Source organism: Sus scrofa, chromosome X, assembly GCF_054392235.1.
Source record: "Sus scrofa isolate SSC_HxYL_T2T_F1_AM1 chromosome X, Sscrofa_HxYL_maternal_Yorkshire_Landrace_v2.0, whole genome shotgun sequence".
In the NCBI taxonomy this organism is placed as follows: Eukaryota; Metazoa; Chordata; class Mammalia; order Artiodactyla; family Suidae; genus Sus; species Sus scrofa.
In genome coordinates, this window is record NC_139401.1 from 46,702,673 (window position 1) to 46,714,176 (window position 11,504).

The window sequence follows — 11,504 nt, forward strand, 5'->3', positions numbered from 1 at the left end:
CTTAACACGCTGCTGTCGTTAGGTGAAGGGCTTAGCCACTAATAAATATAAAATACCTATGAGGAAACAATGGCAGTGAATCAAACGAAAAATCTTCATTTAAAAAACAAACAAAAAATAGGATGGCAGAACACCAGGAACATTCAAATAAGTATTAAAATGCATTATAAGTCTCTCTTTTGCTTATAAGCCTCTCCAAACCCTGTCAGGCAAGCAGTAGTTTTTATTTGGGAAAGAGAAAAATTAGAAAGCATGTTAAGCGGCAACGTATTTGTATTAGGATACGCCCCATTTTCCTTAGCTTTCTTTTGGCAGGGATAACTTAATTTTGATGCCATTTTAAGCATTCAGAAAAGCAAGAACAGTACGAGGAAATTCTTTGTACCCTTATGCCAGATTCATCAATTGTTTACATTTTTCCACCTTTTCTTTATCATTTTCTCTCTCTCTCTATATATATATATATAAAATTTTTGAACCCTTGGCTTCAGCATCCATCAATGATTTTTCTAACATCAACATTCCTTTCATATTTGTTAGTTATTATTCTACCATAAGGAAAAGCTTTCTCTTCTTCCCCATTTATGTATTTTTATCTGTACAGACATAATTCTTACTTTATTCAATGATTTATAATCAATAACTATCATTTTTTCATTTGATGCTCAAATTGTCCTAGATTTGGCCAGTGGGAGCTCTTTCAAGTTGGCTTTGTGTCCCTTTGACATGCCACCATCATTTTATTTATTTATTTATGTTTATTTATTTTTTGCTTTTTAGGGCCCCACCCACAGCATATGGAGGTTCCCAGGCTAGGGGTCGAATCAGAGCCATAGCCACTGGCCTACACCAGAGCCACAGCAATGCGGGATCCAAGCCGAGTCTGCAATCTACACCACATTTCAGCCCAACCATACAAGATTCATTCTAGCTTTCTCACTTTCCATATTTGTAAATCCCTTCTCCGGCAGGGAAAAAACCTAGCTCCCATTATCCAAAATAAATTTTCTTCTTTGTGTAATCATATAATCTACATTAAGTAATTCCAGAATTGCCCGCCCGTAAGAGTAGGAAAAACAAGTCTACCAGCAGTTCCCTGTGGCTCAGTGAGTTAAGGATCTGGTGTTGTCACTGCCGAGGCTCTGGTTATAGCTAGGGCGTGGGTTCCATCCCTGGCCAGAGAACTGCATGCTGCAGGTGCAGCCAAAAAAAACCACAACTAATCTACCAACTAGGGGCCAATTCCTTTTTTATTTTTTATTTTTGGCTGTGCCATGTGGACAATTCCCAATTCGCCAGGATCAAACCTAAAACCTGTGCCACAGCAGTGAACAGGGCTGCTGCAATTTCAAGGCCGATCCTTAACCCACTGCACCACAAAGGAACTCCAAGGCCAGTACTTTTTTACAGCTTCTTTTGTCTGTAGGCTTATGGTGGTCTATAGTCAACATATTGTGTTTAACAACCTAACCATGGATTCAATATTTGATGCAATTCCTTTTATTTTTAATCGGATGGTAGTCAAAATACTGTGTTCAAAAATTACTCAGGGAGGAGTTCCGTCCTGGTGCAGCAGTTAACGAATCTATCTAGCATCCACGAGGACAAACTTTCGATCCCTGGCCTTGCTCAGTGGGTTAAGGATCCGGCATTGCCGTGAGCTGTGGTGTACGTCGCAGATATGGCTTGGAACCTGTGTTGCTGTGGCTGTGGCGTAGGCCAACAGCTGTAGCTCCAGTTCGACCCCCAGCCCACGAATCTCCATGTGAATCTCCATATGCCAAGGGTGTGGCCCTAAAAAGACAAAAAAAAAAAAAAAAAAAAAAAAAGAAAGAAAGAAAGAAAGAAAGAAAATGGTCTTTTTCCCATTTACTATACTGTAATATAAGTGAGGTACAGGATGGGTGGTACACATTTGGGAAGGTGTTTGTATGTCTGTATGCTCTTGAATATACTGGAACAGGAATTCACAAGTGCTTTCATTGAAGAATTTGTTCATATACTGTGTATGGATTATGTAATATGCCATAATGGGTTCTGTAAATACTTAAAACTGTAAAAATATTTTTTTGCCTTTTCTAGGGCCACACCCGAGACATATGGAGGTTCCTAGGTCAAATAGGAGCTGTAGCCACCGGCCTATGTCAGAGCCAGAGCAACTCGGGATTCGAGCCGTGTCTGTGACCTACACCACAGCTCATGGCAATGCAGGATCCTTAACCCACTGAGTGAGGCCAGGGATCGAACCAGCCACCTCATGGTTCCTAGTCAGATTTGTTAACCACTGCGCCACCAAGGGAACTCCAAAACTGTACTTTTTTAATGGTGTGCTTCCCTTATAATTTTTTGATGAGAGAATTTTGAAAATACCAAAGAAGCGGGGGAAATAGTTTGCCAGTATTATATTTTCATATTGTTTGTCTCTGCTTCTCACTAACCCTACTGTTAACCTGGGATGTAGCAAGACCGCTATGCTCCCACCTGCCCTACCTAGAGCAGGGTGTAAGGCAAGGCACCAGTCCCCCCACCCCATCATGTCCCCCCACCCTCACCACTGCCGCCGAGCACCAGATCCTGGCCCTGCGTTTTTGTCGGTGTAGAGACTGTACAGGCGTGAGGATGCGTGATCAAGCACTACATGTCAAGGAGTTCCCGTCGTGGCTCAGTGGTTAACGAATCCGACTTGGAACCATGAGGTTGCAGGTTCGATCCCTGGCTTCGCTCAGTGGGTTAAGGATCCAGTGTTGCTGTGAGCTGTGATGTAGGTCACAGATGCGGCTCAGATGTGTGTAGGCTGGCAGCTACAGCTCCGATTTGACCCCTAGCCTGGGAACCTCCATATGCCGTGGGTGCAGCCCTAAAAAGACAAAACACACACACACACACACACACACACACACACACAAATTACTTGGGGGAGTTCCCATTGTGGTTCAGCAGAAATGAATCTGACTAGCATCCATGAGGTCACAGTTTTGATCCCTGGCCTTGCTCAGAGGGTTAGGGATCTGGCGTTGCTGTGGTGTAGGTCTCAGATGCAGCTGGGATCCCAGATTGCTGTGGCTGTGGCTGTGGCTGTGGCTGGCAGCTGCAGCCCCGATTGGATCCCTAGTCTGGGAACTTCCATATGCTGATGGTGCGGCCCTAAAAAAAGGGGGGGAGGAGAAAAACGTTTACCTCTCTTTCAACTGCCTAGAAGAATTTAGATGGGAGTATGGCCCCAAAAGAGAGCTATTACCATAGATACATTTTTTTCCTGAAAGGCTTCCCTGCATGGCAGGACAAACATTTGACTACCAAACTTCTGCTCTTATTGTCCTATGAATTGTTTGGCTGCCCTTTGAAGCCCCTTTGAAGTCTCTGTGCCATTCCTTAGCTCAGGATGCCATATAAGCCTCGATTGCCCAACTGCCTTTGGGTCTCATTTTTTAAAATTTATTTATTTATTTATTTTTGTCTTTTTAGGGCTGCACCCGTGGCACATGGAGGTTCCCAGGCTAGGGGTCTAATTGGAGCTGTTGTCGCCTGCCTATGCCAGAGCCACAGCAATGCCGGATCCAAGCCACATCTGTGGCCTACACCACAGCTCAGGGCAATGCCGGATCCTCAACCCACTGAGCGAGGCCGGGGATCAAACCTGCGTCCTCATGGATACTAGTCAGGGTCGCTAACTGCTGAGCCATGACGGAACTCCTGGGTCTCATATTTTTGTAGGTATCCTGTACCTACAAAATTAGTTTTTTCTCCTGTCAATCTGTGTAATGTCACTTTAATTATTAAACCAGCAAAGAACCTAGAAGGGTAGAAGGAAAAATGTTCCACCAGGACACATACATGTGTGTTATCATATTTATCTTTATGCTACATGGAGGGTAGCATACTGTAACTACGCTTTTGCACTTTGCATTTTTATTTGATAATCTGTGTGTGTGTGTGTGTCTCAGGTACACAGCACCCCATTTTTGTAGTTGTATCATAATTTAACCAACTGTGCTATGTTTGCCCATGTATGTGGTTTCCAATATTTTGCAATTATAAACAATGCCGAAAATAATAACCTAGTACATACATGTATTTTTCTAATTACCTGAGATATATCTTCAGGGTGAATTCATAGGACTGGGATTGCTGTATCAAAAAGTGAATACCTAAGTGGAGTTCCCGTCGTGGCGCAGTGGTTAACAAATCTGACCAGGAACCATGAGGTTGCGGGTTTGATCCCTGGCCTCGCTCTGTGGGTTAAGGATTTGGCGTTGCCATGAGCTGTGGTGTAAGTCACAGACATGGCTTGGATCCCGCGCGTTGCTGTGGCTGTGGTGTAGGCCGGTGGCCACAGCTCCGATTAGCCCCGTAGCCTGGGAACCTCCATATGCCTCGAGGGCGGCCCTAGAAAAGATTAAAAAAAAAAGAAAGAAAGAAAGAAAGAAAATTACCCTTATTCCCAAAAGGTTGCTTGGTACCCGCTCCCAATCCTCTAATCCATCTCAGGCAACTACTGATTGGCTTTCCATCACTATAGATTATATTTGTCTTTTGTAAGGTTTTATACAAATTGAATCAGACAATATGTACTCTTTTGTGTCTGGCATCTTTCATTTAGCATAATGCATTTGAGATTCATCCAAGTTGTGTGCAGCAGTATTTTTTCCTTTTTATTGATAAGTAGAATTCTGTACTATATCACAGTTTGTCTATTTATTTATTTAATTTGTGTATCTCAGGGAGTTCCCTGGTGGTTTAGAGGTTAGTAATTGGTGCTTTCACCACTGTGGCCCAGGTTCAATCCCTAGTTTGGAAACTGAGATTCCACATCAAAGCTGTTTCACGGCACCGCCAAAAAAAGGAAAAAAAATAGTAATTTATGTTTCTCTAATTATAAGAGAAGTTACACTTTTCATATAATTTAAGGCCATTAAAAATTTTCTTAGCCACACCCATGGCATGTGGAAGTTCCCTGGCCAGGGATCAAACCCTCAACACAACAGTGACCTGTGCCGCTGCAATGACAATGCTGGATGCTTAACCCACTGTTCCCACTGGGAACTCCTTAGTAACATTTTTTTTTCTCTTTTGTCTTTTTAGAGCCGCACTTGCGGCATATGGAAGTTCCCAGGCTAGGGGTCTAATCAGAGCTGTAGCCACCGGCCTACACCACAGCCACAGCAACTCAGGATCCGAGCCACGTCTGCAATCTCCACCACAGCTCACAGCCATGCTGGATCCTTAACCCACTGAGCAAGGCCAGGCATCGAACCTACAACCTCGTGGTTCCTAGTTGGATTCACTAACCACTGAGCCACGACGGGAACTCCTAGTATCATTTCTTAAACTGTGAATTGTCTGTTAACATCTTTTGCCCTTTTTTCTTTTTTCTTTTTTTTTTTTGTCTTTTTGGGGCCACACCTGCGCATATGGAGGTTCCCGGGCTGGGGTGGAATCAGAGATGTAGCCGTCGGCCCATACCACAGCCACAGCAACGCCAGATCCTTAACCCACTGAGTGAGGCCAGGGATTGAACCTGCAACCTCATGGTTCCTACTCAGATTCGTTTCCACTGTGCCATGACGGAAACTCCTGCTCATTTTTCTGTAGTCGATTTTTGGACTTTTTCCCCCTTAATTTTCAAGAGTTCTTTGTGTTTGGGGGATATTAACATTACATTGCAGTATATGTTGCATATATTTTCTCCCAGTATGTCAGTTGTCTTTTGACCATGTTTATGATCTTAGGAGCTAGAAAATTGAGGTCTGCCTGCTAATCGATATATATACACATATGTATACTTCTTTTTGTATCGATCCATCTCTATATATTTGAAGATGGAGCCATACTGATGTTGCAATATTATGAGGTTCATTCTAGCCTTCATTTCTCGCTTATGTGTAGCCTTCCACTCCAACAGTGATGACCCCAGCTGCATCCATCCACCGCCCATTTCTTTAATTGTCTGATCTCTCTGTACACATATAGCAATACCGGAATTGTTAAACTGTACCCCTGTGGGAAACAACTTTACCAGAGTTAAGTTCTTTTCTGTGGTTCCCTTTGACTTTAGCCTTCAAGTTTCCAGTCAAAATGCCATTTTCGGAGGTCCTGTCATGGCACAGCAGAAGTGAATCTGACTAGGTACTGTGAGGTTTCGGGTTCGATCCCTGGCCTTGCTCAGTGGGTTAAGGATCTGGCATTGTCATGAGCTGTGGTGTAGTTTGCAGATGTGGCTCGGATCCCACATGGCTGTGGCTGTGGCGTAGACCGGCTCCAATTGGACCCCTAGCCTGGGAACCTCCATATGCCACCAGTGAGGCCCTAAAAAAAAAAATTAAAAAAAAAAAGCAAAATGCCATTTTCCAAGGTCACTTGGGTTGGCATATCTTTTCCTCACCCTCTTCAGTGACTGTATGTCATACATTTGTAATACAGTTACATTATGTTAGTTTCATTCCATACTGGGATTCCCTGACCTCCTGGTTGGTTTTTAAAATTTCTCATACATTAAGATGCATTTTTTTGTGTGTACTATAAAGGCCTATGGGTTTTGGCAAATGCATTTTAAAGTTTTCTAGAGTTCCCTGGTGGCTCAGCAGTTAAGGATCTGGCCTTGTCCCTGGCCCGGGAGCTTTGGCATGCTGTGGGTACAGTCCAAAAAATGTTTACATAAAAAAGTTTTCCTCACATAGATTTTTTTTGGCACATTTCTTTTCAGGTTACGATCCTTCTTAAGGTGTATAATCTTCTTTGTTTCTCTTATAGTTTCTCTGACTGGTTATTATTTATGTATATGAAGGGAATTGACTTTATATCATTTAACTTTATATCATTCCACTTTGCTGAATACTTTATTGTAAGAGTTATTTGTTTGTTTTGTCTTTTCTAGCCCCCCCCCGCAAGGCATGTGGAGGTTCCCAGGCTAGGGGTCAAATTGGAGCTGTAGCCACCGGCCTATGCCACAGCCGCAGCAACGCCAGATCCGAGCTGCGTCTGCGACCTACACCACAGCTCATCAAGCCGGATCCTTAACCCACTGAGCGAGGCCAGGGATCGAACCCGCAACCTCATGGTTCGGAGTCGGATTCATTAACCACTAAGCCACGACGGGAACTCCTGTAAGAGCTAGTTTTATCGTGGATTCTCTAAGGTTTGCCAGGTACAGAATCATATCATCTGAAAATAGAGCTTGCTTTATCTCTGTTTCATGTGCCTCTAATTGGAACTCCAGGGATAACTTTACAGTGGAGAACTTTGGCAGGCACCACCTCAACCAAGTAGACAATACTAACACCAATATAGGGACAAATTGGTATTTTGTGACTCCTGATGTGATGCACCAAGAAAGACACACCAGGAGTTCCCGTCGTGGCTCAGTAGTTAATGAATCCGATTAGGAACCATGAGGTTGTGGGTTCGATCCCTGGCCTTGTTCCGTGGGTTAAGGATCTGGCATTGCTGTGAGCTGTGGTGTAGGTCGCAGACATGGCTCCGGATCCTGAGTTGCTGTGGCTGTGGTGTAGGCTGGCGGCTACAGCTCCGATTAGACCCCTAGCCTGGGAACTTCCATATGCTGTGGGAGTGGCCCTAAAAAGCAAAAAGCAAAAAGCAAAAAAAAAAAGGCACATGCCCTTGCATGTTCATTGTGGCACTATTCACAATAGCCAAGACATGGAAACAACCCAAATGTCCATCGACAGACGATTGGATGAGGAAGATGTGGTATATATACACGATGGAATACTACTCAGCCATAAAAAAGAATGACATAATGCCATCTGCAGCAACATGGATGGAACTAGAGACTCTCATCCTGAGTGAAGTAAGTTAGAAAGAGAAAGAAAAATACCATATGATATCACTTATGTCTGGAATCTAATATATTGCCCAAATGAACCTTTCCACAGAAAAGAAAACCATGGACTTGGAGAATAGACTTGTGGTTGCCAAGGGGAAGGGGGACGGAGTGGGATGGACTGTGAATCTCAGGTTAATAGATGCAAACTATTGCCTTTGGAATGGATTAGCAATGAGATCCGGCTGTGTAGCACTGGGAACTCTATCTAGTCACTTGTGATGGAGCATGATAATGTGAGAAAAAGGAACGTATACATGTATGTGTAACTGGGCCACCAAGCTGTACAGTGGAAAAAAGACTGTATTGAGGAAATAACAATAAAAAAAATAAGTGATATCATGTGGTATTTGTCTTTCTCTTTCTTTTTTTTTTTTATTTGCTTTTTAGGGCCGCACCCTCAGCATATGGAGGTTCCTGGGCTAGGGGTCGAATCAGAGCTGGAGCCTCTGACCTGCGCTGCAGACACAAGCAACACCCAATCCGAGTCTTATCTGCAACCTGTACCACAGCTCATGGCACTACCGGATCCTAACCCACTGAGCGAGGCCAGGGATTGATCCTGCGTCCTCATGGATCCTAGCTGGGTTCATTAACCGCTGAGCCACGAAGGGAACTCCCTTTCTCTTTCTGACTTAACTTCATTTAGTATGATGATCTCTAGTTGCATCCATGTTGCCGAGAATAGCATTGTCTCATTCTTTTTTATGACTGAGTAGCAGCCCATTATGTGCATGTTTTATATATATATATATATATATATATCTTCACATTATACTGTATCTTCTTTTTGTTTTGTTTTTTTTTTTTTTTTGTCTTTTTGTCTTTTTGCCATGTCTTGGGCCACTCCCATGGCATACGGAGGTTCCCAGGCTAGGGGTTGAATCGGAGCTGTACCCATTGAGCAAGGCCAGGGATCGAACCTGCAGCCTCATGGTTCCTAGTCAGATTCGTTAACCACTGAGCCACTACGGGAATTCCTATAGTGTATCTTCTTTATCCATTTATTTGTCAACAGAGCTTTAGGTTGTTTCCATGTCTTGGCTGTTGTGAATAGGGCTGCTACCAACATAGGGGTACATATGTCTTTTTGAATGATAGTTTTGTCTGGATATAGGCCCAGGAGTGGGATTGCTGGATTGTATGGCAACTTTATCCTTCGTTTTCTGAGGAACCTTCATACTATTTTCCCCAGTAGCTCTACTCCCTTGGGAATGTCTTTCTCTCATACGCCTTTGTGTACAGGAAGCAGTTAACATCGTACAGCTGAGACTGCCTGTCCTTAGAAAGATCTGATTGCAAGGTTGACCCTTGACTGGCTTCTGGAAACTTAGTTGGTAAACAATTCCCTGTACTGATATAAAACCTTTTCTAAATAATAAGGATGGTTCCCTGTGCCAAACTGTTCGTCCAAACAATGTGATTTATGCTGAGCTCATTGCTCATTGCATTCCCTCGGGGAATCTGGAATTTTGGTACATGCCAGGTAGACTAGTGACCAGCACCCAGTGAAAACCTCAGGCACTGCGTCTCCAATGGCCTCCCTGGTAAACGACACATCACACCGTGTCATATCAGCTCATTGCTGGAGGAATTAAATGTGCCCTGTGTGACTCCACTGGGAGAAGATTCTTGGAAGCTTGTGCTTGCTTTGGACTTTGCCCTGTGTGCCTTTTCCCTTTGCTCACGGGAGGTAGAGAGCACAAGGGAGCCAGTGCTGGATTTCTTTCTTTTTTTTTTTTTTTAATCTTTTTAGGGCCACACCCGCAGCATATGGAAGTTCCTAGCCCAGGGGTCAAATTGAAGTTGCAGCTGTCAGCCGACGCCACAGCCACAGCAACGCCAGATCAGAACTGCGTCTGTGACCTACACCACAGCTCACAGCAATGAGCAAGGCCACCCACTGAGCAAGGCCAGGCATCGAACCCATGTCCTCATGGATACTAATAGGATTTGTTACCGCTGAGCCACAACAGGAAGTATATGCTGAAATTCCTGAGTCCTTTTGTTGAATCACTGAAGCTGGGGATGGTGTTGGGAACTCCTGACACAAATAAGCATACACACACACACACACACACTGAGAGGGAGGGAGGAAGAGAGAGAAAGAGGAGGAAAGAAAGAGACAGAGAATGATAAAGGAAAAGTGTCAAAATTGGAGTTCCCATCATGGCTAAGTGGTTAATGAATCCGACTAGAAACCATGAGGTTGCAGGTTCGATCCTTGCTCACCTTGCTCAGTGGATTAAGGATCCGGTGTTGCCATGAGCTGTGGTGTAGGTCGCAGATGCAGCTTGGATCCTGAGTTGCTGTAGCTGTGGTGTAGGCCAGCGGCTACAGCTCCGATTAGATTCCTAGCCTGGGAACCTCCATGTGCTGCGGGAACAGCCCTAGAAAAGGTAAAAAGACAAAAAACAAAACAAAACAAAAAAAGAAATTGGCAAAATGTTAGCATAGGAACATCTGAATGAAGGGGATATAGGGAATATTTTGCAATTTTTCTATAAGTCTAAAGTTATTTCTTTTTTTTTTTTTTTTTTTTTGGTCTTTTTGCTATTTCTTTGGGCCCTTCCTGCGACATATGGAGGTTCCCAGGCTAGGGGTCCAATCGGAGCTGTAGCCACCAGCCTACGCCAGAGCCACAGCAACGCGGGATCCGAGCCGCGTCTGCAACCTACACCACAGCTCACGGCAACGCCGGATCGGTAACCCACTGAGCAAGGGCAGGGACCGAACCCGCAACCTCATGGTTCCTAGTTGGGTTCGTTAACCACTGTGCCACGATAGGAACTCCTGAAGTTATTTCAAAATAAAAAGCAAGGAATTCCTGTTGTGGCTCAGTGGTTACTGAACCTGACTAGTATTCATGAGGATGTGGGTTCAATCCCTGGTCTGCTCAATGGGTTAAGGATCCAGTGTTGCTGTGAGCTGTGGTGTAGCTTGCAGACTCGGCTTGGATTCCACCTTGCTGTGGCTGTGGTGTAGGCTGGCAGCTACAGCTCTGATTGGACCCCTAGCCTGGGAACCTCCATGTGCCACAGGTGTTACCCTAAAAAGACAAAAAAAAAGTAAGACATGGAAATTGGGGGTTCTCTGGTGGCTCAATGTGTTAAGGAACTGGTGTATCACTGCTGTGGCTCCAGTTTCTGCTCTTGCAGGTTGGATCCCTTGCCTGGGAATTGCTGCAGAGCCAAAAATAAAGAAATAAAAGAAAAAGAAAACCAAATATATACCCAAAGTGGGCTCATTGCTCATTGCTAAAGGTACATCTCCTTCGAGGACCTCTCAGTGAGCAGACATGGGAAATAAACACACACATACACAGACACACACACAGACACACACACACACACACAGTTCAATTTGACTGTGTTATCTGAAACTGTTAGATCATCTTGGAGTTCCCTAGTGGCCTAGCAATTAAGCTTCCATTGTTGTCACTGCTATGGCTCCAGTCACTGCTGTGGTGCGGGTTTGATCCCTGGCCTGGGAACTATTGCACGCTGTGGCACAGCCAAAAATGAATACCTAAATAAAGCCATGAGTTCATCTTGCTACCTCCAATTCTCATTCAACATTTCAGGGTACATTCTTGGCTTCTTCCACCCATATTTGTAACTTCTTTTATTTGTAATTCCTTTAGTAAGTAACCTGGCTCCCATTA